This window comes from Lynx canadensis, chromosome A1, assembly GCF_007474595.2.
Source record: "Lynx canadensis isolate LIC74 chromosome A1, mLynCan4.pri.v2, whole genome shotgun sequence".
In the NCBI taxonomy this organism is placed as follows: domain Eukaryota; kingdom Metazoa; phylum Chordata; class Mammalia; order Carnivora; family Felidae; genus Lynx; species Lynx canadensis.
Genome location: NC_044303.2, coordinates 50,926,622 through 50,950,323, shown reverse-complemented (window position 1 = coordinate 50,950,323; position 23,702 = coordinate 50,926,622). Strand labels below are relative to the sequence as shown.

Here is a 23,702-nt window from a genome sequence, read left to right as displayed (position 1 = left end):
AGTATACTGGGTTATCTGGACGGGCCAAATATCATCACAAAGGTCTTATGAGAAAAACGCAGTACAGTTAGGGATAGTACAAGGTGTGACGTTGGAATCAAGAGGTTGGAATGATGTGAGAAAGGGGTCACAAGCTCAGGAATTCTGGCATTCTCTAGAATGTGAAACAAAAACCAAGGGAATGGATTTTATTTTCAGAGGCTTCAAAAGAAACCAGCTCTACCAACCCTGTGATTTCAGCCCTTAAGACACATTTCAAATTTCTGACCTCCCAGGACTATAGGAAGATAAATCTGTACTCTTTTAAGACATAGCAGTCACATGAAACTAATACCACATCCCCATTTCATCTCCTCATTCTTCACTCCTGTTGCTTGGGATCACAATCCCAAATTAAGTGCTCATACAGAAGCCCTTGATTCAGAGTCTCCTTTTGGGGGAAGCCTGGGTAAAACAGGAGATAATTAGATTTCCACTGATAGTTTCTATGGTGCAGTTTTCCCTGAGGACCAGATCTATGAAAAGTGCAGTTGGTTCATCTTACATTCTATCCATGATGGCCATTGGCAGGGAAAGGAGTCTTCAACTGACAGATGCTCAGGTTGTTCCCAATGACCAGGAATTGAGGGAAGAGCTGCCAGTGGCGGGCCAGACCACACTCCCTTGTCAGGGGATTGAAAGTGAGGCAGCTAGTAATGGGGGAGTGGTGTGTATGTGTGTAGGAGCACATCGTGAGAGCCTAAGAAAACAGAAGCACCTTCAAGTGTAGACAGTGGTGGAAATTTACTGCAGGGAATTGTTTATACAGATGACAGAGGAACTGAGAACCAGATAGGGAATGGGGAGGTAATCCAGAGATTGGCAAGAGCAGGAAGCCCCTACATCCTTAGGCTGGAAGACAAAGTGAGAGGTGGTGTGACTGGAGCCCATGGACTGGGACCACTGGAGGACGCTGGAATCAGAGTGGAGATCTTCAGTAGGAGCTGAGCTTCTGAGGAGCTGGAGAGGCCACCAGAGGTGAAATGAGATGAAAAGTAGTACTCGGGTTTCATCCTCCCTTCCCACTTTCTATTCCCCATTCAGTGCCTCCAACTAGCCAAACCCAGAGAAGCCAGCTCTGCTGAAAAACAGAGCAGGTGGGGTGAAGGATGGATCTGAGAGCAAACAGACGTAGGACAGGCATCAGCCATGCTGCCAAAGAGCCGGTGAAGAAACACCCACGGGAGAAAGAACCCGTTTTAAACACCTGCCAATCTGTGTGGAAACCAATTCCAGATTAGTGCCTGTTGAGCAGTATTTTTTCCTGCCTTTAACAACTCTTGCTTTCCACGCCCCAGGCCCTGAGGGGTCAGAAGCTATAGCCATGTGGGGCCATGTTCGTGGAGATGCCAACAGAAGGAAAAAAGGAGGAATCTGCCTTCTCCCTTCTTTTCCACCTCTGGCTTCCTACTCACTACAGGCTTGAGCTAGGGGAGGTGGAAGCTTTAATGCTGAATGAAATTTGGGTTTTTGTTTATTACATTTAAACACATATTAATTGCTAAAGCAAGTCTATTTGAGGCAGTTCTGACATGACGGGAGGATGTCACCTGAGAACAGTCAGATAACCTATGGGGCCTGCCCTACCGTTCACCTAAAGTAGTAAGAATAAGCCTTCTCTTTCCATGCTGAATGATTATGCAAAGAAGGTTGTGAGAGAAGATCACAATTTAATTGAATTCTTTAATCCCATCTGTGTATGGAAAGCTTGTCAGTGGTCCCATTGAAGTTCTTCTCACTTGACTAGAGGTATCCTCACTAGTGGGTTAGGGGCCAATGGTCACATAACTGGTCTTTTTTCCCACTACCCCCACCATAGGCAGTTAAATGTGGGAATAGTTGGCATCTATTATTTTGAAGCTTCAGCCACAACTCAAACTGAAACATTCTATTTTAACATTCTTTAATATCCATTTGGAATGACTATGTTTTTAAAAATTTTTTTAATGTTTTATATTAGAGAGAGAGCATGAGCAGGGGAGGGCAGAGAGAGGGGGAGACACAGAGTCTGAAGCAGGCTCCCGGTTCTGAGCTGTCAGCACAGAGCCCAATGTAGGGCTCAAACCCACGAGCAGTGAGATCATGACCTGAGCCGAAGTCGGACGCTTAACCGACTGAGCCACCCAGGCACTCCTGGAATGATTATGTTTGCATCATCAGCAGGAAAAAACAGATGTGAATGGGATGTGTTTAGTTATGAAGATAGAAAGAAATCTCTACTTTGGCACACTCCTCTTTTGTGACTGTTGAAATTCACATCCCTTCCATGGGGAATCTTGTCTGGAATTCTGAAGAGTCTTTGTTTGAAGCACATCTGCTCTGCAAACTCAAATACATAATCCTAGGTGAGAATTGGAACAAGTCAGCTTGAAACCAGAGGTGTGTCCCTGTGAGAATAATGGTGTGTGGCAAAGAAGTAAATTCTCAGAAATCCCTGCTGACTTGCGAGCAGAGGCTGCCATAAGTTCATGACTGAGAGTGTATCTCAGAAAGGGCCGGGCCTGGAAAGACCCCAACTTCAGACCCAAGGTGCTGAAAGTGTTGAATGTCTTTTTGAGGAAGGAATGCTGTACCATGTTAGCTGAGAAGCGTGGAGGCCTGGAGCATATCTCAGGAGGGTCTTCACTTGGAAGGGAGGGACTGGCTACATAACTAGGCAAGGGAAGAGATTTTAAAGTTAGGAATTGGGGCATTAAAGCAGGCTTGGGGGAAGTGAGAGAAGGTCCAGAAGGTGGAACAGAAACTCTCTCTCATACTACGTGACCACACCTCACAGACTCAGTGGCTCTGGGGAGGGGAGGGACTACTGGAGATCAGTTTACCCAAAACTGTTCTCTGTGCTTAGATAAGGACAGCTGCTGGTCCTTGTTGAGCAAAGTCTACTGGAAACTTGGAAACACCCCCCCCCCCCCCCCCCGCCGCTGTCAAGGGAAGCCACGCCTACATCTAAGGCTGAGCAATGTGGGTTGGGTGGAGTGGGTGAGCTCAGTGATACTGGGAGAAAAAAGAGCATCCTGAGAAAACAAACAGTGATTCCCTAGTGGAAAAATGAGCACTTCACCAGGATTTAGGGCCCCCCTACGTGCTCTTGGATAGCCTAGTGCATACTCTGAAGAATCAGATTCTGGACGTTCACTTTGTTGCCACCTTCTGGGAAGGGCAGGTTGTGTGGGGTGCACTAAGATGTCATTCGTAGGAATGCGAAATTTTGCTAGGAGTGAAATGAACCAGGGTGACACACACAACACGTGAGTGTGCGCACGCACACAATTAATGGAAGAGAACGGCTAAAGAGCCTAGGCAGACTAGTTTAGGGAGGTCAGTGTCGGAGGCTGTGCCAGAGGGGTATGCGTGGACTGTGACAGTCAAGGCAGTCAGTGGGCCATGCAATGAGAGGAACAGGCTTGGAGCGACTGCAGGAAGGAGACCAGAGAAGGCCTGAGACTCTGGGGCTTCTGCCATGTGGACACTGCTGATGTTGTGGCGGCCCCAGTCACCGTGGTCCGTCCCCATCCAGGAGTCATCGCAGCTGTTTTTCTAGGGGATATCTAGTGGGGACCTCCATCGAGAGCTGATGTGATGGGCAAAAGTGATGCTCGTTCAGCTCTGTCTGAACCCCTTAGTGTGAATGTCCTCCTCATAGCGACCCAGAACACTTGGACATTCCAATGTCACTCCCAGCCCTACCTACAGAGTGCAAAAGCAAAAATGTGGGCCTTTGACGCTCAGGGCAACGTGGGACATGGAAAATAAAACCTTAACACCTTAACTTGGGGGAAACTGAGGAGAAACAACATGAGATTCCTTCCCAGAGATGCGGCATGTGGAAACATGGCCATGTGTATCATCCCTGTTATATGAGCCACAAAATGACATTTTCTGTGGTGGAGTCCCTTTCCCTTAATTGCATTGTTATTATAATGAAACTCAATTAATATTCTACTTCAACTTTGATTTCTAGAAAGGACCCAAAATATCGGTGTTACCAAGACTTTCATCATTTGCATTTCTCTTTGACACTGAAGTTCACATTATCTCCATAATCTTAGTATCAGCAAATATTACCTAGAGATTTATAGGTGTTACCAAAACTATAGTTTCCACTCCCTTACCCGGGCTTGAAGTATGGTTGGTAAGATCAGATAGACTTCTTTTTTTTTTTTTAATTAAAAAAATTTTTTTAAATTATTTATTTTTTGAGAGAGAGACAGAGAGACAGAGTGCGATCAGGGGAAGAACAGAGAGAGAGGGAGACACAGAATCCGAAGCAGGCTCCAGGCTCTGAGCTGTCAGCACAGAGCCCGACGCGGGGCTGAAACTCATGAACTGCGAGTTCATGACCTGAGCCGAAATCAAGAGTCAGATGCTGAGCCCCCTGAGCCACCCAGGTGCCCCCAGATAGACTGCTTCTTTTTAAAAAAAATTTTTTTAACGTTTATTTATTTTTGAGACAGAGAGAGACAGAGCATGAACGGGGAGGGTCAGAGAGAGGGAGACACAGAATCTGAAACAGGCTCCAGGCTCTGAGCTGTCAGCACAGAGCCTGACGTGGGGCTGGAACTCACGGATCGCGAGATCATGACCTGAGCTGAAGTCGGCCGCTTAACCGACTGAGCCACCCAGGCGCCCCAAGATAGATTACTTCTTGACACAGCTTGTCCTCATTTGAATGATCCACAACATAGGCAGAAAAAGTTGAAGGTTATCGTGTAACTATTAGAAGTTATGAATATTTAGCATACTGCTACACGGGACATAAATTTACTTTGGTGTTTTATAGGTGCTTTCAGGTACAAGTCTAGAAATATACTTGGCCCAACTCTGGAAAACTTCCATGAAGACATTAGAGCAGAAACCCGTGCAGCTGCTGCCTTGAAGTTCTGTCTTAAGAGAAAAGGCCCACCTCCTGCAGGATCTGATATAGGAAGGTAATTGGGGATCTCTTCTGAGTGATTCCAAAGAGGGCTCACTTCCTCTGTGCATATTTGAATATCTTCTGGTAACCTCTTAGGCTGGTGGTGAAAACATTAAGAAAATGCTGTGCTTGGAAAATTCACTTTATCTACTTGTTGTTTAAGTAGATAAAGCAATTAGGCTGCTATTAGAGGTAACTGGCTTTCTAATTTCAAGTTGTCAAAATCAATCTCTTTTGAGTTATCCAAAGGTATACACAAATACAAATCTTCCAAAAATGTTTTTGACAAATTTAAAAATTAGTTAACCATTTTAAAACTATTTTTAAAGTCCCCCAAGAGTGAAGGTAAGGTTGCAAATTAGGTCTTAAAAAGGGCTTAAAGATTTTTTTCGAAGTTTATTTATTTACTTTTGAGAGAGAGAGAGAGAGAGAGAGAGAGAGAGAGAGAGAGAGAGAATGAGCAGGGGAAGGGCAGAGAGAGAGAGGGAGAGAGAGAATCCCAAGCAGTAGGGCCCCGACTCATAAGCTGTGAGATCGTGACCTGAGCCCAAACCAAGAGTCAGATGCTTAACAGACTGTGCCACCCACATGCCCCTTAAAGAGGGTTTAAAGAAAAGTCTCAGTGAAGCCTCAGACCACAAAAGATCATTTTTTTAACCCCCCAAATTCATTTAGCCTCATAAGCTTTTGGGGAAAAATAACCCATATTGTCTTTGGGCAATTTCCATAGAAGACCCTACCATTCTCATATTGTGTCTTATTCCTATTTTTAGACAGGGTGTGGTAGATTTGGTGAAGTATGAAAGGCACTAATGTTTTTAAATTTTTATTGGTTTTTATTTTTCAGGATGGGGAGGGATGTTTACTTTTCAGACTGCTTTCAGATTTCCTTCAAATGTAATTACAGTGACATTACAGCAAGAAATGAACATGACTGGAAAATCAGAAATTGAGATGCTATTAACTTAATGATAGACCGCCCTGTTTGTGGAGGTGAACACCTCCCTTCCTGTGTTAGGCACATTGGTTGCTAGCAACAGAGACCAGCTCTTTCTGACTTAAGCATCCTGCAAGGACTTTGCAGGAATGATTCTAGAGAGCTTACAGATCCCAAGGATTTGCTGAGTCACCAAGCCTGTGGGAGGGCGGGAGCTGGAACAGCTCCAGGGGACTATTAGCAAATTCACTGCAGTGTCTTCTCCGGACAGTGCCCTTGGAAGAACTCAGCCCCAATGGCTTCCATCTGATTTTCATGCTGTTATAGAGAGATGCAGCCTCCCAAAAAAGAGAGTCCAGTTGGTCTGACCTGGTCACATGCCGTCCCTTCAATGCCCTTGAGAGAGTCCAGTGGGACCAGAAGAACGGGAAGGAGTATGGTCCTTTAAAGGGAAAGCTGAGGTTGTTCCCAAGAAGGAGGAAGGGAGACTAGGCCAGCATCACCTGTTCGGTGCCAAAGCAGAGCCATCAAATGGAATTTTATTTCCTGCTGTCCCTGAAGTCTTATTGTCTAGCACAAAGTCAGCATGAATGCAGGTAGAAAGACAACATTCTGATGAAAGATATGCATCTTTGACGTGCATTTACTGTTCTTCTTCTGATGTTTTTATGCGGCTTCTTGGTGGAAAATTCTGGTAGGCAAGGCATTGAGCTGAAGGAAAGGCACAGATTAGAAGAGCGGGGTGGTCAAAGCCTGCTGGCGGAGAAGACACCTCTTTCTCTTTCTTAGACGCGCATTCCTTATCGCCAGGAGAATTTTATTTTTTATTTTTTATTTTTAAAAAAATTTTTTTTTCAACGTTTTATTTATTTTTGGGACAGAGAGAGACAGAGCATGAACGGGGGAGGGGCAGAGAGAGAGGGAGACACAGAATCGGAAACAGGCTCCAGGCTCTGAGCCATCAGCCCAGAGCCCGACGCGGGGCTCGAACTCACAGACCGCGAGATCGTGACCTGGCTGAAGTCGGACGCTTAACCGACTGCGCCACCCAGGCGCCCCATCGCCAGGAGAATTTTAAAAAACAAGCACAGTAAACTTTCTGTTTATCTTACACCTATAATTATAATAATAACAGGTTCTATAATTCATGCAGATTATTCACAAATCTTAATAAGGGTAACTGGAAACCAGTGCAATCAACATTCTATATATACTTACTTTGACACTGGGAATTAACATGTATTTAAATATAATGACATAAACTGCTCCTATCTGATTATAGTTACATGATGAGTTGGTTCCAATATCAGACATGCATTCAATTAGAAGAATGTATCAGTGATGGGCATATAAGAAATGATTTAGATAATTAATGATAAACACTGACTTTGACTTTATTTATTTTTAAACATTTTTTACATTTATTTATTTTTGAGAGACAGAGTGAAAGTGGAGGAGGGGCAGAGAGAGGAGATACAGAATCCAAAACAGGCTCCAGGCTCTGAGCAAGCGTTCAGCACAGAGCCCGATGCGGGGCTCGAACCCACAAACCGTGAGATCATGACCTGAGCAGAAGTCAGACACTTAACCGACTGAGCCACCCAGGCACCCCATGACTTTGACTTTAAAAACAACTTTCTTTTTATATATTTCCATCCCTTCTCTACTCTATCCAGCGTTCTGAGGTTCTTGCCTTATATGAAGAAGAGTCTCAAATAATATTGTATTTCTTTTAGGAAAACTCTCCACAATTTGATTTATAGGCAGAGAGAGGTTTACTTTGAAGCAAATGAAGCTTTAGTTTTGTTAACCCTTATTTGTATGGGCTCCTTCCAAGCCTCTGTAGCTAACTTTGCGTTTTTGTGGAATTTCTTTCTTTTTCTTTTTCTTTAAGTAGGCTCCGTGCCCAGTGTGGAGTCCAATGCAGGGCTTGAACTCACAACCCTGAGATCAAGACCTGAGCTGAGATCAAAAGTCAGATACTTACCCAACTGAGCCTCCCAGGTGCCCCTGTGAAATTTTTTTCCTAAATGCTAATCCCCTCAATATTACTTTAGGCCCAAGAAAACCTGGATCTGCCCTGCTTATGGATTCTGGGTATGTAACCTGCCCAGTATCAGCTATTCCCTCAGCCACATCCTGATTCTCTTGCAGGCTGCATCAACCCAGATTTGGAACATTGTACATTCAATGGTTTTCACAAGAAATCCAATAAACACCAAGCATTTCTGTAGGTGTATTTTTTTTGGTAGTGTTTACTGAAGACATTGAGTGGGGAGACCTGGTGGGGCGGAGGAGAAGTGGGGGGGCAGAATTGAGTAGGAGTGGGAATCCTACATTATGTAACAAAGCATCTTAAAAAAGTATCACACTAGATGATTTATGTTCATTGGAATTCTTTCTTGGCCTTGCCTCTACCAAGTCTCTGTGACTGTTACTTTCTTTTTCCTTACTCCCTCTTGTCTGGATGCTTTTTTGTTCTTTTGAATTTCCCCAGGGGTCTTCAAGTTCCTTTGCCCTCTATTCACAGTGCCATGCGTCTCTCTCTCTCTACTTCTACCTCGGGCTCGCCTCTCCTCCATCACATGACCTAGGAACTTGCCACCACATTTAATTGTCCTCTGCTTTGTAACAAAAGCCTTCTACTTGAGATCATCCTCTGGGATCTCACCTCTCACACCAATGACTCCTTTGAAGCGTTTTATTCTCCAAAAATATACAATACTTACACCAAGCAGAATTTTGGTAACTGAAACATTTTCTGTCTCCATTGTTTTTAAGTGCACATTTTCACATGTGAACGGTACACAATTGGAAAATCCTGGGGATTACATGATTGGCTGCCAGGTTGAGGACTGGTCTCCTCATTGTCTCTCTGGGCAGTAGTAGCACATACTAGAGGTTCAATAAATGAATATTGACTGTTTATTAAAGGAAATTACCATTTTGATAAGGGGTGGCGTATTGGTATTCACATTTTTAGTTTGGTTTGATACAGAAGCTGCAAGAAACATTCAGGGACTGGGCCTTTTCCCCAGAGGGCTCACAGAATCTGCACAGATGGGAGGAACAAAGAAAAGAAAAAAAAAAAAAAACCTAACAAAAAGAAGGACAACTAATCCGAATGAATCTACCTATTGACAATTTAAGTGATTAGTAATAGGGACATTTTGACCTAAATAACTCCTACTTTTGACCTATGTGTGTTTTCACATCATTTTATAAGCATGCTTTACAGGCTTTGGAATTTTCACAAAAAGATAAATTCTGTAAGAAAATCATCTAACTTTTTAGAGCGCTTTTTAAAATTTTGTGCATAAGAAAATAGATAAACAGAATATGTAAAATGGTAAAGAATAGGCTTTATGATAAAGAAAAGAGCTAATAAGTCTTTTTGTTCATTTCCAATATTTTGAAGCCTACTGAATGTAGTCATACAGGGAAAAGCGACATTCAAAATAGCAACAGAAGAAACAGAGTATTTTTAGGCCCCTGAAGTGGCTTTCTACTTTGTAGGGCTCCTGGCTTGTAATAAATTGGAATTTATATTTCCCTTTAGTTAGTGCCAATTCTCTTCTCAGAGATGAGACATATTTTCTGATTGTACCCATGTGTCCCCATAGTATCATCTGTCATTGTTACCTCATCCTTGGAGTTGACTGGGATCAACTCTTGGGTTCAGGTTAGGATGCTCTTGTCATGGATGGTCAGCTTCTGGCTCGTGTGCTGGGGCGTTTTCTCAGGCATGTCTTCCATCAGCTTTTGTCTCTTAGCCACGTGATTTGGGACAAAGAGAATGAAGGCCAGGAAGGTGTCATTGTCTTGCAGCTGGAAAACCTCACCAGGTCTGCTGACCGGATGCTGTATTTCAGTCCCAATCTTACTATTAACCATTTCCTCAAAGAAACTGATGGGACTAGTGAAATCTGCTCTGAGAGCCGCTGTCATTATTTCTGAGAGACAACATTATCACCAGAATTTTCCATGCTAAGTCGTGACTTGAGACCTTTTTTGGCTCAGCAGAACTTATAAGGCAGGAGATTTAATAGAATAAAATACAGATTAAAAGAAAACACACAGATCTGTCTTCCTATGACACTATTTATTGCAACTCCCATCTCCCATTTCTCCTCAAGATGTTTAGTTGTCATGCTTTTTCTTAGCATAGACATGAACTGAGAATCTGAACTGAAAATATTTTTAGGGACAGATTGACAGGAACTTGATTTAGTATTAGGAGACATTGTTAGTTTGGGACAATATGTTGTTTTAAAAAGTACAGAGAGCCTGGGACTTCTGTAAGAATTCATTTAAAAAATTCAAAAGAAATAAAGCAAATATAAGGAAAATCTCCCTTTACCTTGTGTTTCTCTCGTTAGTATAGTAGTTTCTAAAAAAATGACAGCAGCCTGCATTTATTGCTTAACCTATTCACGTAACCATAGAGGTATCATTGATTTCCAATTTTATGTCAAACCATTCTTGCTCATGGAAGTCCAAATCTATTCATTTATTATTGTGTGTACTTGAGGGAGGGAGAGGAGTTCATTGATCCAGTGGAGCATTGGCTGGTAAATATTTAATGTTTATTCCTATCACTGAAATTATTCAAGCTTGAATATTGACAGTCGTTTGAATGTGCCCGTTGGTATGGCCCTCAATCCATAACATCATCTCCAGCAGGCTGCAGTTTATTTCATTTTTGCAGACGGACCGGACCGACTTGCCGTGCAGTACTTCTGAAGTATTATTTTCCAGATGGCTGTCGTACAGTCCAGACCAAAATTTCAGTTAATCTTGAAGTCTTTTGGTTGAAGGATTATGCAAAAGATGCTTGATCCCTACTCTTTCTCAACGATGGAGCATTATTAGAACTCTAATATCCTCAAAAGTGCTTGAGAATTATTGACCTTTATAATTATCTTTATAATTGTGTTATTTCTCACCAGAGATCCTTTGCTGCACCAAGAGAAAAGTTCTGCTTTCAGATTTTCACCACAGCAACAAATACTTTGCTTCATGCCCTTATAGTTATCCACATTTAAGGGCTAAGACTTGGTTTTAATTTTGAGACCCTTGGCCGTCTGCCCGGCCTTAGCCTTTGAAGGCATTTTCATCTTCCCAAGCATCCTACACCTGCTGGTTCCTTCAAGGGAGCATGACTATCTGGAAGTAATGGAGATAGTTCTCCTGGACACCAATGTTTTGTTGGGCTGCTTCTAATTAGCTTGAATTTTGACTTTCAAGAACATCTGGCTTTTTGGCCCTTGTATTGATTCTTATCTTTTACCCTTAGATTTGTCTTACAGGATTAGACTTGGCTTCTGTCTCTTGTACCTTTGAACTTCATTTTGTCCCTGTGGTCTTTGGTCTAGTTGTCCCTGTGGCTCTGAGTGTTTACAGCCTCCACTGTTCCCATACAAGCCCTGAGAATCCAATCCTGATCCCAACCAAGTACTTGATCATCAACATGTTTGAGTTAGATCAGTAGTCCCTTCAAGAGGACAAAAGTCATATATCGTTTGACCATTTCTATGTTCTTTAAACAAAACAAGTATAAGACTTCTGCTTTCTGGTTAGGGGCTCTAGATGTAATGTGCTATTATAATTCTGTTTTAAAATTGTGGGTTAATATTAGCTACAAATTATTCATTAAAAAATATACAGTCCACTGGCTTCTGCACAAAGTTAGTTGTATTATTTCTCTCATCTTTTGGGGAAGCTCATGAGAGTCTGACAGAAGTAGGGTCTCTAAACAAACTTTGAGCTAGTCATACTAGTGAAGTGGATAAAAAATCGGAAAAGAGTGTAATATTCTATTATATGTTTGGTTCATCAGGTGCATTTTTATTTTTTATTTTTATTTTTTTAATTTTTTTTTTCAATGTTTATTTATTTTTGGGACAGAGAGAGACAGAGCATGAACAGGCGAGGGGCAGAGAGAGAGGGAGACACAGAATCAGAAACAGGCTCCAGGCTCTGAGCCATCAGCCCAGAGCCCGACGCAGGGCTCGAACTCACGGACCGCGAGATCGTGACCTGGCTGAAGTCGGACGCTTAACCGACTGCGCCACCCAGGTGCCCCAGCATCAGGTGCATTTTTAAAGAACAGTGTCTTTTTACTTGGTTTGTATAGGGGATTATTAAAATACTCTAGAAGGAAACATTTTGTTTTTATTTTAATTTTTTGTTTATTTATTTTTTTAAAATGTAATTTATTGTCAAATTGGCTTACATGCCTTTTTTTTTCTTTTTTTTTTTTTTTTGTAAAAAAAGGGCTAGGGGGTGCTCTGGAGGCACACTGCCTGGGCTTCAGACCTGGCTCTGTGTAATTTGAGACAAGTCATTTAATTTTCAGGGCCTTGATTTCCTCATCTCTAAATGAAAGTGTTTCGAGTATAAAATGAAATAATATATGCAGTGTTTATCATGTGGTCTTGTTCACAGTAAGCACTAAATAAATGGGATTAAGTATGTTACATCATTTAGAGTCCTTTCATCTGAAAGTAACAGAAATTCTGACTCAAACTGGCTTAAACACTAATGAAGTTTCATTTCTTATAATACCAGAAGGAGGAAACTGGTTACCACCCTTTAGGGAGGCTTGTGTCCATACCTCAGTAATGTTACAGAGATCCACATTCTTTCCATCTGTGATCTGCAATTCTTAGTGGTGACTTCATGTGCAGATAGTGATATGCTATAGCAGTTTCCAGACTTGAAAAAAATCCAGAACAAGAGATGCTATTCCATCCAGCAGCTCCCCTATGCAGGGGTACTTTTCCCAGAAGCTCCCAAGAAAGCATCTTTACACTTTTCTTTGGTCTGAGTTGAGTCATAAGCTTGTTAATGAACCAATCACTAATAAAGGAAGTGACATTCCCTTTAGATTAATAAAGTACACCTCTGGATGTGAAGATGGGGTTAGCTTTTTCTAAGAGAAGAAGTGAATTTCCCAAGATTATGCAGACAGCCTCAGTGATGTAAGAGACCCTTCTCTTACATCAGACCAGACCTGAGCCTGGTGTTAAGAGTAGTAAAGAGTGGTCTGTACTTTTGGGACACGTGTTGCGTTGACATCACTGAGGGAAAACATGAAGAAATAAGTGTTCCTTGTTAACCCTTAGGATGATTTTAAATTTTCCTAATTTTCCTACTTTTTATAGAATGAAGAAGTTCAAAATGGAATTTTGGCACTGGACACATTTAAAATAGGATAGTTAGTAAAATATTGATTCTTCATTATCAATTTTTAAATTAAATAATTCCAATTTAATTTGCCTGAATATTTCACACTGGTTTGATCTGCTCCTTAATATGCCCCTGTAGGAAGGCAGAAAAAATGTAAATGTCTTTATTTCATAAATGTAACCACGGGATAGAAAGATAAAGTGACTGTACTTATCATCCTTCTGACACTGACCCTCAATCTTTACATTATATTATGCATTATGTGCTCATTGTTTTCCTTGATGTTCTGTCTCCTTAACTAGAGAATATACTTTTTAAGGTAAATGACACATCTTCCAGGGCAACTGGGTGGCTGAGTCGGTTAAGAGTCTGACTCTTGGTTTTGGCTCAGGTCATGATCTCACAGTTTGTGAGTTTGAGCCCTGAGTCAGGCTCTGCTGGGAACTGCTTGGAATTCTCTCTCTGCATCTTTCTCTATCCCTCCCCAACTTGTTCTCTCTCTCTCTCTCTCTCTCTCAAAGTAAATAAACTTTAAAAAATGTTTAAAAAGTGATACATCTTCCACGTGTTCTAGTGCCTAAGTATTTTAGGATTCAGGAAATGTTGATCATATTGAAAGATTTGGATTTAGTGTCATTGTGTTATCTGTAGCTTTCATGCTTGTGGTGATGTCTCTGGTCCTTTGTAGTCTTTGTAGCGTTCCACTTACAGAGTCACCTTTAGGATCTCTTGCAGGGCTTGTTTAGTGGTCATGAACTCCTTCAGTTTTTGTTTATCTGGGAAAGCCTTTATCTCTCCTTCTATTCTGAATGACAGCTTTGCTGGATAAAGGATTCTTGGCTGCATATTTTTTCTATTCAGCACATTGAATATTTCCTGCCACTCCCTTCTGGCCTGCCATGTTTCAGTGTACAGGTCTGCTGCTACCCTTATGTGTCTATCCTTGTAGGTTAAGGCCTGTTTGTCCCTAGCTGCTTTCAGAATTCTCTTTATCTGTGTATTTTGCCAGTTTCACTGTGATATGCTGTGGGGAAGACCCATTCTTGTTACATCTGAAGTGAGTTTTCTGTGCCTCCTGGATTTGGATGTCTGCCCCTTTCCCCAAATTAGGGAAGTTCTCAGCTATAATTTTTTCAAGTAAACCTTCTGCCCCTTTCTCTTCTTCTGTAACTACTATGATATGGATATTATTATGTTTCATTGAATCACTTAGTTCTCTAATTCTCCCCTTGTGATCGAGTATTTTCTTATCTCTTCTTTTCTTGGCTTCATCGTTTTCCATAATTTTATCTTCTATTTCACTTATTCTCCCTTCTGCTTCCTCCATCCCTGATGTCACTGCATCTAGTTTATCTTGCACCTCATTTACAACATTTCTTAATTTGTTGCGACCATTTCTTAGTTCCTTGATCTCTACAGCAATAGATTCTCTGCTGTCTTCTATGCTTTTTTCAAGCACAGCTATTAATCTTATGACTATTATTCTAAATTCTTGCTCAGATGTATTGTTTACATTTGTTGTGAGCAATTCTCTAGCTCTCATTTCTTCCTGGAATTTCTTTTGAGGAGAATTCTTCTGTTTCATCATTTTGGCCAGTTTTCTGTCCCTTAGGTATTTTAATAGCTTATTATGTGTCCTGCACCTGCTAGCACTATTATACACTGTCTAGGGCCTGGCCCTTTGGAGGTGTTTTTGGAGTGTGTCATGTGCTCTCTGTTTTTGTGACTTTGGTTGCTTTATCTCCCTACTCGTAGTGGTGGTTTGGGTCTTCCACCAGGTGTGCTTTGATTTGTCTGTTGAAGTAGCCCTGAAACAAATTTAAAAAGGGTGGTGGGGTGGTGGAAGAAGACTTACCCTATACAAATAGAGAAATGACAGGGGTGGGGAAAAAGATAAGACAAAAAATTGACCAAGCAGAGAATCAGAGAAACTATACAGCTTAATCCAGAGAGGGAGAGAGAGGAAAATAAAGAAGAAGGAGATACAGAACAGCTCAGAGCCTGGAGCCTTCTTCAGATTCTGCGTCTTCTCCTCTCTCTGCCCCTCCCATGCTCATGCTCTGTCTCTCTGTGTCTCTCATTAATAAATGTTAAAAAAATTTTTTAAAAATAAACAAACCAACAACCAGAATAGAGTAGGGGAGGAATAAGCAGAATAAAAGGAAGAAGAAAAAAAAATACATATATATAATAAGAATTGACCAAGAATCAAATCAGAAAATGCAAAACTGCTGGACTGATATCTGGTGGTGCCTTGGAACCATTGGCTGTGCTGGTCTGGAAGAGAGCCTGTCTCATCTGGTCAGTGTCAATCTTGCTCCTGTAGATACACTGTTACAGGCACAGAGGGATGTGGTTTGGTGTAGGCGGGTCCCACCTCCACTATAGGCCCACTCTCTGGTCCCTGAAGCCCCACCTTGTGGTGATGGGGAGAAAAATGGCGACACCCCAGTCTACCTCCCCCACAGAATGTCCCAAACCACTCTGTTTAGGTCATCCTCACAGTGCCACCTGAGCATGAGCACTCCAGTTTGTCCTGCTCCACAGTCTCCCACACCACCCTGATGTCCTAATCTCCCTCCATGTTCCCTGGTTCCAGGGAAGTTCCACTCCACCCAGCCAGTCAACAAAGGGCCTCTGGCTGGCAGGTGCCTGCAGAGTCTTTTGTCCTTAGAGGCCAAATGCCTTCTTCCCACAGCACTGAAAGGAGAGGATTGCTCTCTCCAACTGTGCCTCTGAGTTGGCTACAGAGCCCAGGGCTGTCACCCCTCCTCCCCAGGAGTGAGCATAAGGCAGCAGGGCCCAGCCTGGAGAAAGCCCTGCAACCCTAGAATGACGTAAAAATTGGTTCTTTCTCCTTTTTTTCTGTTCCCTGGTCTGTGGTTTTTCTCTTGTCTGAATTCAACCCTACACGTCCACTGCCTCTCTTTCTCTTCCCTTTGTCTCTGCACAGAAGGAAATTCCTCCCCTCCATGCCTGTACTGCCTGTTTTCTCTCTCCCAATTCTCAATCATGCACCTATGGCCTGCAAAATAATCCCCGTGGCCCCCTGGAGATGTTTCTGTCACACTGTAGCCCAGATTTCTGGAATTCAAAGTCTTCTGGCCTCAATCCTGCTGTGTTTGAGGAAGAAGGGAACTTTGGTCCCCCTACTTCTCCACCACGTTGACTCTGCCTCTCAAATGTTTGTTGATTATAAATGATCTGCTGAACTAAGGCAAGATTAAAAATCTTGAGTTTGAATCTTTCCTTGACAATGATACATTTGTGGACAGAGCAATGAATCTCTGCCTGGGTCAGTCTTAGAGAGCATTTATTTATATGCAAGGAAACCCATTCTCCTACCAAATTAAAACAAATAACATTTTGGTATTTAATTTCCTCTTGACTTCTTGTGGCTTCGTAGAATTTCTTACAAAAAAGACTGTATTTTAAAGACATGAAGCCACTAACATACCAGAAAATCTGAGGATTATGAAGTAAATCAAGGACGGATGTGAACAAAGTTATAATCCAATCTAATGAAAACAAGCAAAAAGGAAAAACAGAAACCACTCTTCAGAAGCAAACAGAATTACCAACTTCCAAATAGGGCTTTTCAAGGACAGAAGGGCACAATCAATTGGAAATGGGTCAACCCAATATATACAGTTCAGGATAAGATAACAGCATCAGCATCAACAAAAATCTAGGATAATTGAATATTTTAAGACATCTGAGACCAGGCACTTTCTATCATAAATAAATTTATTTCTATTAAATTATGTTATTGTAATCTAAGAATAACTTTCTAAATGAATTAAATTAAATGGTACTGAGTTTTCTTATGGCCTCCATTTGTGGCTGGTGCTCCGTTGACTCCATTGGAAACACTTGTAGGTCCTTCTCTGTCTGTGGACTTAGTTGGGAGGATTCCTTTATGAATGGCCCAGGGAGATGAACCAACATCTAGAAACTAAACCCAGATGGATAAAGATGTGGCCTTGTACCAACATTTACCTGTTTGAATACATTGGAAAAGTAGGTTTGTTTGTTTGTTTGTTTGTTTTTGTTTTTCTATTTTCACCTTGAACTCCTTTTCATTCCAAATTTGTTTTGGATTTTATCAATGCTTTGATTACAACCAAAATTAACAAGTTCATCTCCACAACAGTTGCTGGAAGGGCTTTTTAGGCAATCAATGTCTTTATTATGGGGTGCATTGTCTGCACAAATATGTAGGAAGACAAGTACTGACATAAAATTAATCAGAGTATTCTGATTATGTATTTCACACATTTCCCAGTAATGTGTAAAAAAAAAATGAGAATAAAAATGTTTCTTTTCAGCTATGATTAAAATAGATCATTATTTAAATGTAGTATTATTTATATTTTTATGAATGTTATGTGTACACAAAAACCAAACTTTGTTATCTCTTTCATTTTGGTGAATGAAAGAAAAATTTATGGCCTCATAATTGTCTACTGTTTTTTATTTTATTTTATTTTATTTTATTTTATTTTATTTTATTTTATTTTATTTTATTTTATTTTAATTTTAGAGAGAGCAAGTTGGAGAGAGGGACAGAGGGAGAGAATCTTAAGCAGGCCCCACGCTCAGTCCAATGCAGGGCTCTATCCTATGACCCTAGGATCATGACCTGAGCTGACGTCAAGAGTCAGATGCTCAACTGACTGAACTACCCAGGTGCCCCTATACTCCTTTTGTGGTAGCACTCATGTGCCTAGTTTTAATTTAAAAAGAACCAATCATTTTTAAAACAAAAAAGTGGGCTATTTCTATTATGGTAAATGTTGCATTATTCAACATGTGTGCTGAGTTTATTAATTAACTTAGTTCCTTTTTCTCTTTTTTAAAAGCTGCCTTCATTTTGGTTACTTCACCAGAGAAAATACACATTAAAGATTAAAAAAGAACAAACTAGCCGTGATGGCTAAATGAAATAATGTTGTTCGAAATACATTTTGGTCACCCATCTTGGCCTTGTCTCCTCATTTGTTAAGGCCACTTCCCAACCCTGAGTGTCACTAAATTTTAATGATGTGCTGAATTGCTCATGTTAGCCTCTTGGCTGTTTTGGCCTAGTAGGGCATGGCAGACCATTTCAATTGACAGTGATTCTATTCCAAACAACTCTGACAAGTTACTTCTCTGCCAGTACATTTTCATAAAGTATTTCTTCACTCTAGGAGAAACCAAATTTGAAATCATACCTTAGGTAAAGAGGTATTTGAAAGTCTTGAGGTAATTGCCAGTTCCTTCTGGGAAACGTATTAGCTGTAGTTTTAGCAATACCTTCTATTATTAATCTTCCAGCTACATTATTAAAATATTTCTTAGGAAAATGGATTAATTCATTAAATCTGACAAATTCTACTGATGTTAAGTGGTAGGTAAATCTCTAAGCTCTAGGGAGCCATTCAGTTGTGTAGATCTTTGGTAAATATTTCCGGAAACGTGAAAAATGGGAGATATTGTTGGGGGAGGCGGTGGACTCTTCAGATGCAAGGAAGTGTGTTGAAGGAATGTTGTTTGATTGTAGTGGTTTGAATGGGTCCAGCTGCAACTGGGGGAATGAACTAAATGACTTCAGAGATGTCTTCAAGACCAAAGTCTCAATGACCTTTTCCCATGATGAATTCCAACCGACCTTGTTCAGTGCTGGTGATTTCAATCTCTATATTCAGACTCCTCTATGCTCCATTGCATATATTGCTGTGTAATCTAGATGTGAATAAAGCTTCTCATGCACCTCATAACCAAATATTATTTTGTAAGAATTTGCTAAAATTATGGATTTGAGAGTCTAAAAGTTGCCTCATGATTTCTGTTAATTGTTGGGGCTTTCACTCATATAGTCCTCTATTTTTCTGCCTCTCTTCTTCCCACGTCAACCACAAAGTGTAAAATCATTTTCCTGTGTTTTACAAAGCTATTCTCATCCCTTTCCCCCAACATCTCACCCCCTCCAAAAAAAACTGGCATACCCTAAACTCATAAAAGTACTCAACAGAACAAAGGAGGCTTCACTTCCTTGTATAGCAGTTGGGGATCATAGCAAAAAAGAGAAATATATGCAGAAATAGAGAAGCTAGGGGAGAATGGAAGGTCATTGGGCTATCAGTGTTTCTCTCCTTATATTTTTTAAAACCAAAAATTTTTAAGTGATAACAGCTGGTCACATGTTTTTCTAGTCTAATTCAGAGGGGATTACCTTCTAAAGTAACTCGTCACTTTGGCAAGACGGTGCCTTATCAAACACATATCATATTTGACTACATTAACTCTCCTTTCTCAAACATCAGCTGCAAAAAATCCACTCCTCTTTCCTTTTTATAGCCTCTCTTCCTTTAAAATTATCTTAAAAACTTTACTTCATGGCACAGTAACCCATCTGGAACCATTTGGATGTAGCCTGCCTGTTTATCTATAGACTCATCTCTGGACATAATCTGTCTAACTTCTTCATTTACAGTGGATATGGTCTGGGAAAATGGGGCCAAAGTAAAATTGCAACACACCTCTGTCCAGTCAATGTGGATAAGCCCTGTTATTTCAGCCTGGTCTCTGTTAGGGAGAAGATGAAATTTTAGCTAAACGGTAGCATATGGAGACAAATAGAGAGCTAGGAGTCCAGAATGGAGATATCTTCATAGTAATTTTGCCCTTTTTCCCCCTGAACTCGTAGTCAAATCCTCATTAAGCCTCTAGGACCACCTGGTATTGCTATATTGAATAATAAATTCACTACAGATAACACATCTAGCTGAGAATATTGAAGAAAATGCAAAAGAATATTTTTTAAAGTTTTTAATAAAAGTAAGTTTTGGGGTGCCTGAGTGACTCAGTCAGGTAAGCATCTGACTCTTGATTTCTGCCCAGGTCATGATCTCACGGTTCCTGAGGTCAGAGCTCCAGGTTGGGTTCTGTGCTGACATTGCGGAGCCTGCTTAGGATTCTCTCTCTCTCTCTCTCTCTCTCTCTCTCTCTCTCTCTCTCTCTCTTCTCTCTCTCTCTCTCTCTCCCTCTCTCTTTGCCCTTTCTCAGCTTGCACTTTCTTTCTTTATCTCTCTCTCCTCCCCCTCTCTCTCAAAATAAATAAACATTTTAAAAAAGTAAGTTTTCATGTTTAAATGAAGAACTGTGCAAGATTTAGGTTTAATTGGATGCTGGTCTAAATTAGAATAAACCATACTTGAATATTTTCTTATAACTTGAGAAATGCTATTGAATGTCTTTTGATTGTTTTCAAGCCACAGCTGAGTGTAGCAATTTTTTTCTGAATGTATTTGAAAGTGCAAAACTTTGCTTACAATAGGAACTTAAACAATTATAGGTTTGAATTGACTTAGCAGGACTATGAAACAATTATGTATTTAAATCTATAGCGTGAAGCCCTGGTGTTTAGTTGTATGCTGCAGCAATGTGGTAAATCTACTATAAATTTATCTTTCTTCTTATTAAGCTTGCATTTACCCACTTACCCTTAGGAAGAAGATATCTTAGAAGGTATCTGTTTTCATTATATTCTGAGATTTTTCATCTTCCTTTAATTTTTTTTTCATTTAATCCAAGGATTAACTTTATTATTCCTTTTCTTTTTTTCTTTCCTAAGAGCTGCAACATTTTCATGATGTCATAAATCTTACAGCACTGAATAGAATATAAATGGAAATCCAAACAGGCAAAGGTGTAATCTATCACCCTTTTCTGGGGCTGTCACTTATCAGAAGAAGTTCATTCTTGGCTTTCAGGGTTTTAGCATATACATATTATTTTCACTTTAGGTATTTAAAATACTTTATTAAGCTTTAGTGTTTTCTGAGTCTCTTATTTTTATAAAAACTGATGTGCTGAGCAAGTAGAATATTTTTCTCTTTCTATAGTTCCACGATTGGACTCTTCTAAAGAAACATGTTCCTTGTGAGGAAAAAAAATATGTGTGCTGGATTTAAAGTTATAGGGCTAGCAGCAAATTATTCACACTAGGGTTTCTTTTCTTTTTTTTTTAAGTTTATTTATTTTTGAGAGAGAGAGAGAGAGAGAAATAGAGAAATCCCAAGCGGGATTTGCACTATCAGTGCAGAGCCGGATGGGGGGCTCAAACTCATGAACCATGACATCATGACTTGAGCAGAAATCATGATGAGTGGAACACTTAACCAGCTGAGCCACCCAGGTGCCCCTCAACACTAGGGTTTCCGATTAAAGGACCAATCACTCTCTTCATTTGACAGAAATGAAGCTGAGACTCAGAGGAAGCAAAGTGACTTATGTAAGTTAATGGTAGAGCTCACTACACTTTCCTGAACCACCTGCTACTTCTCATCTAGAAATCTTTCCACATTCATTCTTCCTACTGCACATCAAGACTGTATAGGGGATTTTTAAAATTAGAACTTTTTTCAACTTTATTGAAAACATGACATACATGACATTATGTAGAATAAGGTGCACAGTGTGATGGTGAGATCATTCATTCATCACCTAATATAATTATAATATTTTTTGTGTGTGTGGTAAGAACATTTAAGATCTACCCTTTTAGCAACTTTTTTGGGTATGCATTTTCAGATAAGAAGATGCAAAATAGAATTCAAAAGATCATGGGCTCTGATATCACAGAGGCCCAGGTTCAAATCCTATCTTCATTATCTACTGGCTGTTACTCTTGGCCAAGTTACTTTGACCTTGGGGGAGACCAACATACACATAGAAATACGTTTTATATATATACACACACACACACATATGTGTGTGTGTGTGTATATATATACACATATATATACGTATATATGTGTGTGTATATATATATATACACACACATATATATATATGTATATATGTGTGTGTGTGTGTATAAATAGTATGTGCTCTGATCGGAACACTCACAGGATGGTATGAGAGCACGGAGAAGAGGCCCCAGCAAGGCTTGGGAATACTGGAGAAGTCATACCTGACCCTCTGCAATTGATAGGCTACTCTTGAGACCTGTGATAGGATTTGTAAGGTGCAGAAAAGTTCTCTTGTCCAAACAGTGTCTCTCCCCATCATTGACCATCACTCTCAGTAACATACTGCTGGCATGCCTAAAATTGCCACTGTTGTTATTACTTCTTTGGGACAAATCTTTCTCTAAAATGCCTCAATGAAATACAAGTATGTCCAAAGAGTAGGGCAACATATTCAGCACACTTTCTACCCCCTACCCCATTGCCCACCCTTTCCCCTTTCCCTTGTTACCTGAAGGCAGGTCAGGGATTTGGAGAAATGAACAAGGACAAACGAGTTGTGGCTGAGAGGCTGGGAGAGGCTTGGTGAGGGGGCTGATTTCCCCATGTCTGGAATGGCGCTCCTCTGGAGGAGAGAAGGTGTGTATAGTAGGTGAGGTGGATACTAAGGATAAACTTTGCTGACCCAATTATTTCTCTGAGACCAGTTGAGTTCCTAAAGGTGGAGACAAATATTTGGGACAGTGACCTTATAAGACACTAACAGTTGGAAAACTGAGGCTATCAAGGGAAGGCTTTTCCCTATGTATGGATCTAACATACACATTTTATATTAAACAAAAATGAGAGGACCATTAAGACATCTACAAATGGGGAAGATGAGAAAAGTAGCTACTATGAAGGAATTGTCTTTCAGATGAATAATATTTTATATTTTTGATGAACTAACACCAGAGTTGAATGAGAACTAGAACATGAAGAGAAACCTTTAGAAGAAAGTATCTAACCAACCCAAAGCTGCAGTTTCCAACCCTGTGTGTTTTCTTACACTGACCTACTGACTAGGTGCTAGGAAATTCCAGGATTTCTATCAGAACCTTGAGTGTACAGAGGGCACCTTGGGCCACTGTATTTGGCTCAAAAAATATGCTCTTGGGCCCCCCCTCTTAGTCCATGGAAGGCAAATAGATAGACAGATAGATAGATAGATAGATGATAGATAGATAAATACTGGCAGTATTTCTGGCATCCTGGCATTTGTACTTTTAACAGGATAGATTTCCACCCTATTTTATCAGTATAACAAATCAGTCTTGTGAGCAGGTCATGTTTCTGAGTTATTGTCAGTATCTGACCTCACTTGTAAGTAGATATACATGCATTATATATCTTGCAAAATAATATCCTTATGTGTTTTTTACATGTTGAAATTCTATCATACAGGGCATTATTAGTGAATGTTTTATCCAACTTGAGCATGTTAGGTAAGGTCACTTATGAGGAAGGAACATAGCCAGACCCAGACATATAGAGCCAAGGACTTAACACACTTTGAAGCAAGTAGTCTTGGTTTACATTGCTGCCAGGAAGGAATTTCCCAGGTAAAAATCAGGATCCTAACTTCCACAGTGTGATTTATCATACTCCTAACATAGATAAATATTTTCTTAAAATTTTTTCCTTTGCCAGTTTTCATGGCCAGAACTCGGGTCATTAAAATCTAACCAGCCAATATGTTGGCAGTCCTTGCTTCCATGATCTCATTAAATCACTTGTGGAAGCGGTCCAAAGAAACTCTGAACTTGCAATTCCCTGCTGTTATAAAATGCTCTAATTCCAGGCAGTGTGATGAATGAAACAGAAAAAAGAGAACCAGGTGGTTGTT

General features: G+C 40.4%; 1 long non-coding RNA gene across 1 annotated transcript in view; it reads left to right on the top strand.

The window, feature by feature from the left end:
* Positions 1 to 23,702, top strand: part of LOC116737903 — a 107,778-nt gene that overhangs the window by 69,830 nt on the left and 14,246 nt on the right. The window contains exon 7 of the long non-coding RNA XR_004343242.1: positions 4,820 to 4,967. This is a non-coding gene — a long non-coding RNA (uncharacterized LOC116737903). The remainder of the gene's footprint in view (positions 1 to 4,819; positions 4,968 to 23,702) is intronic.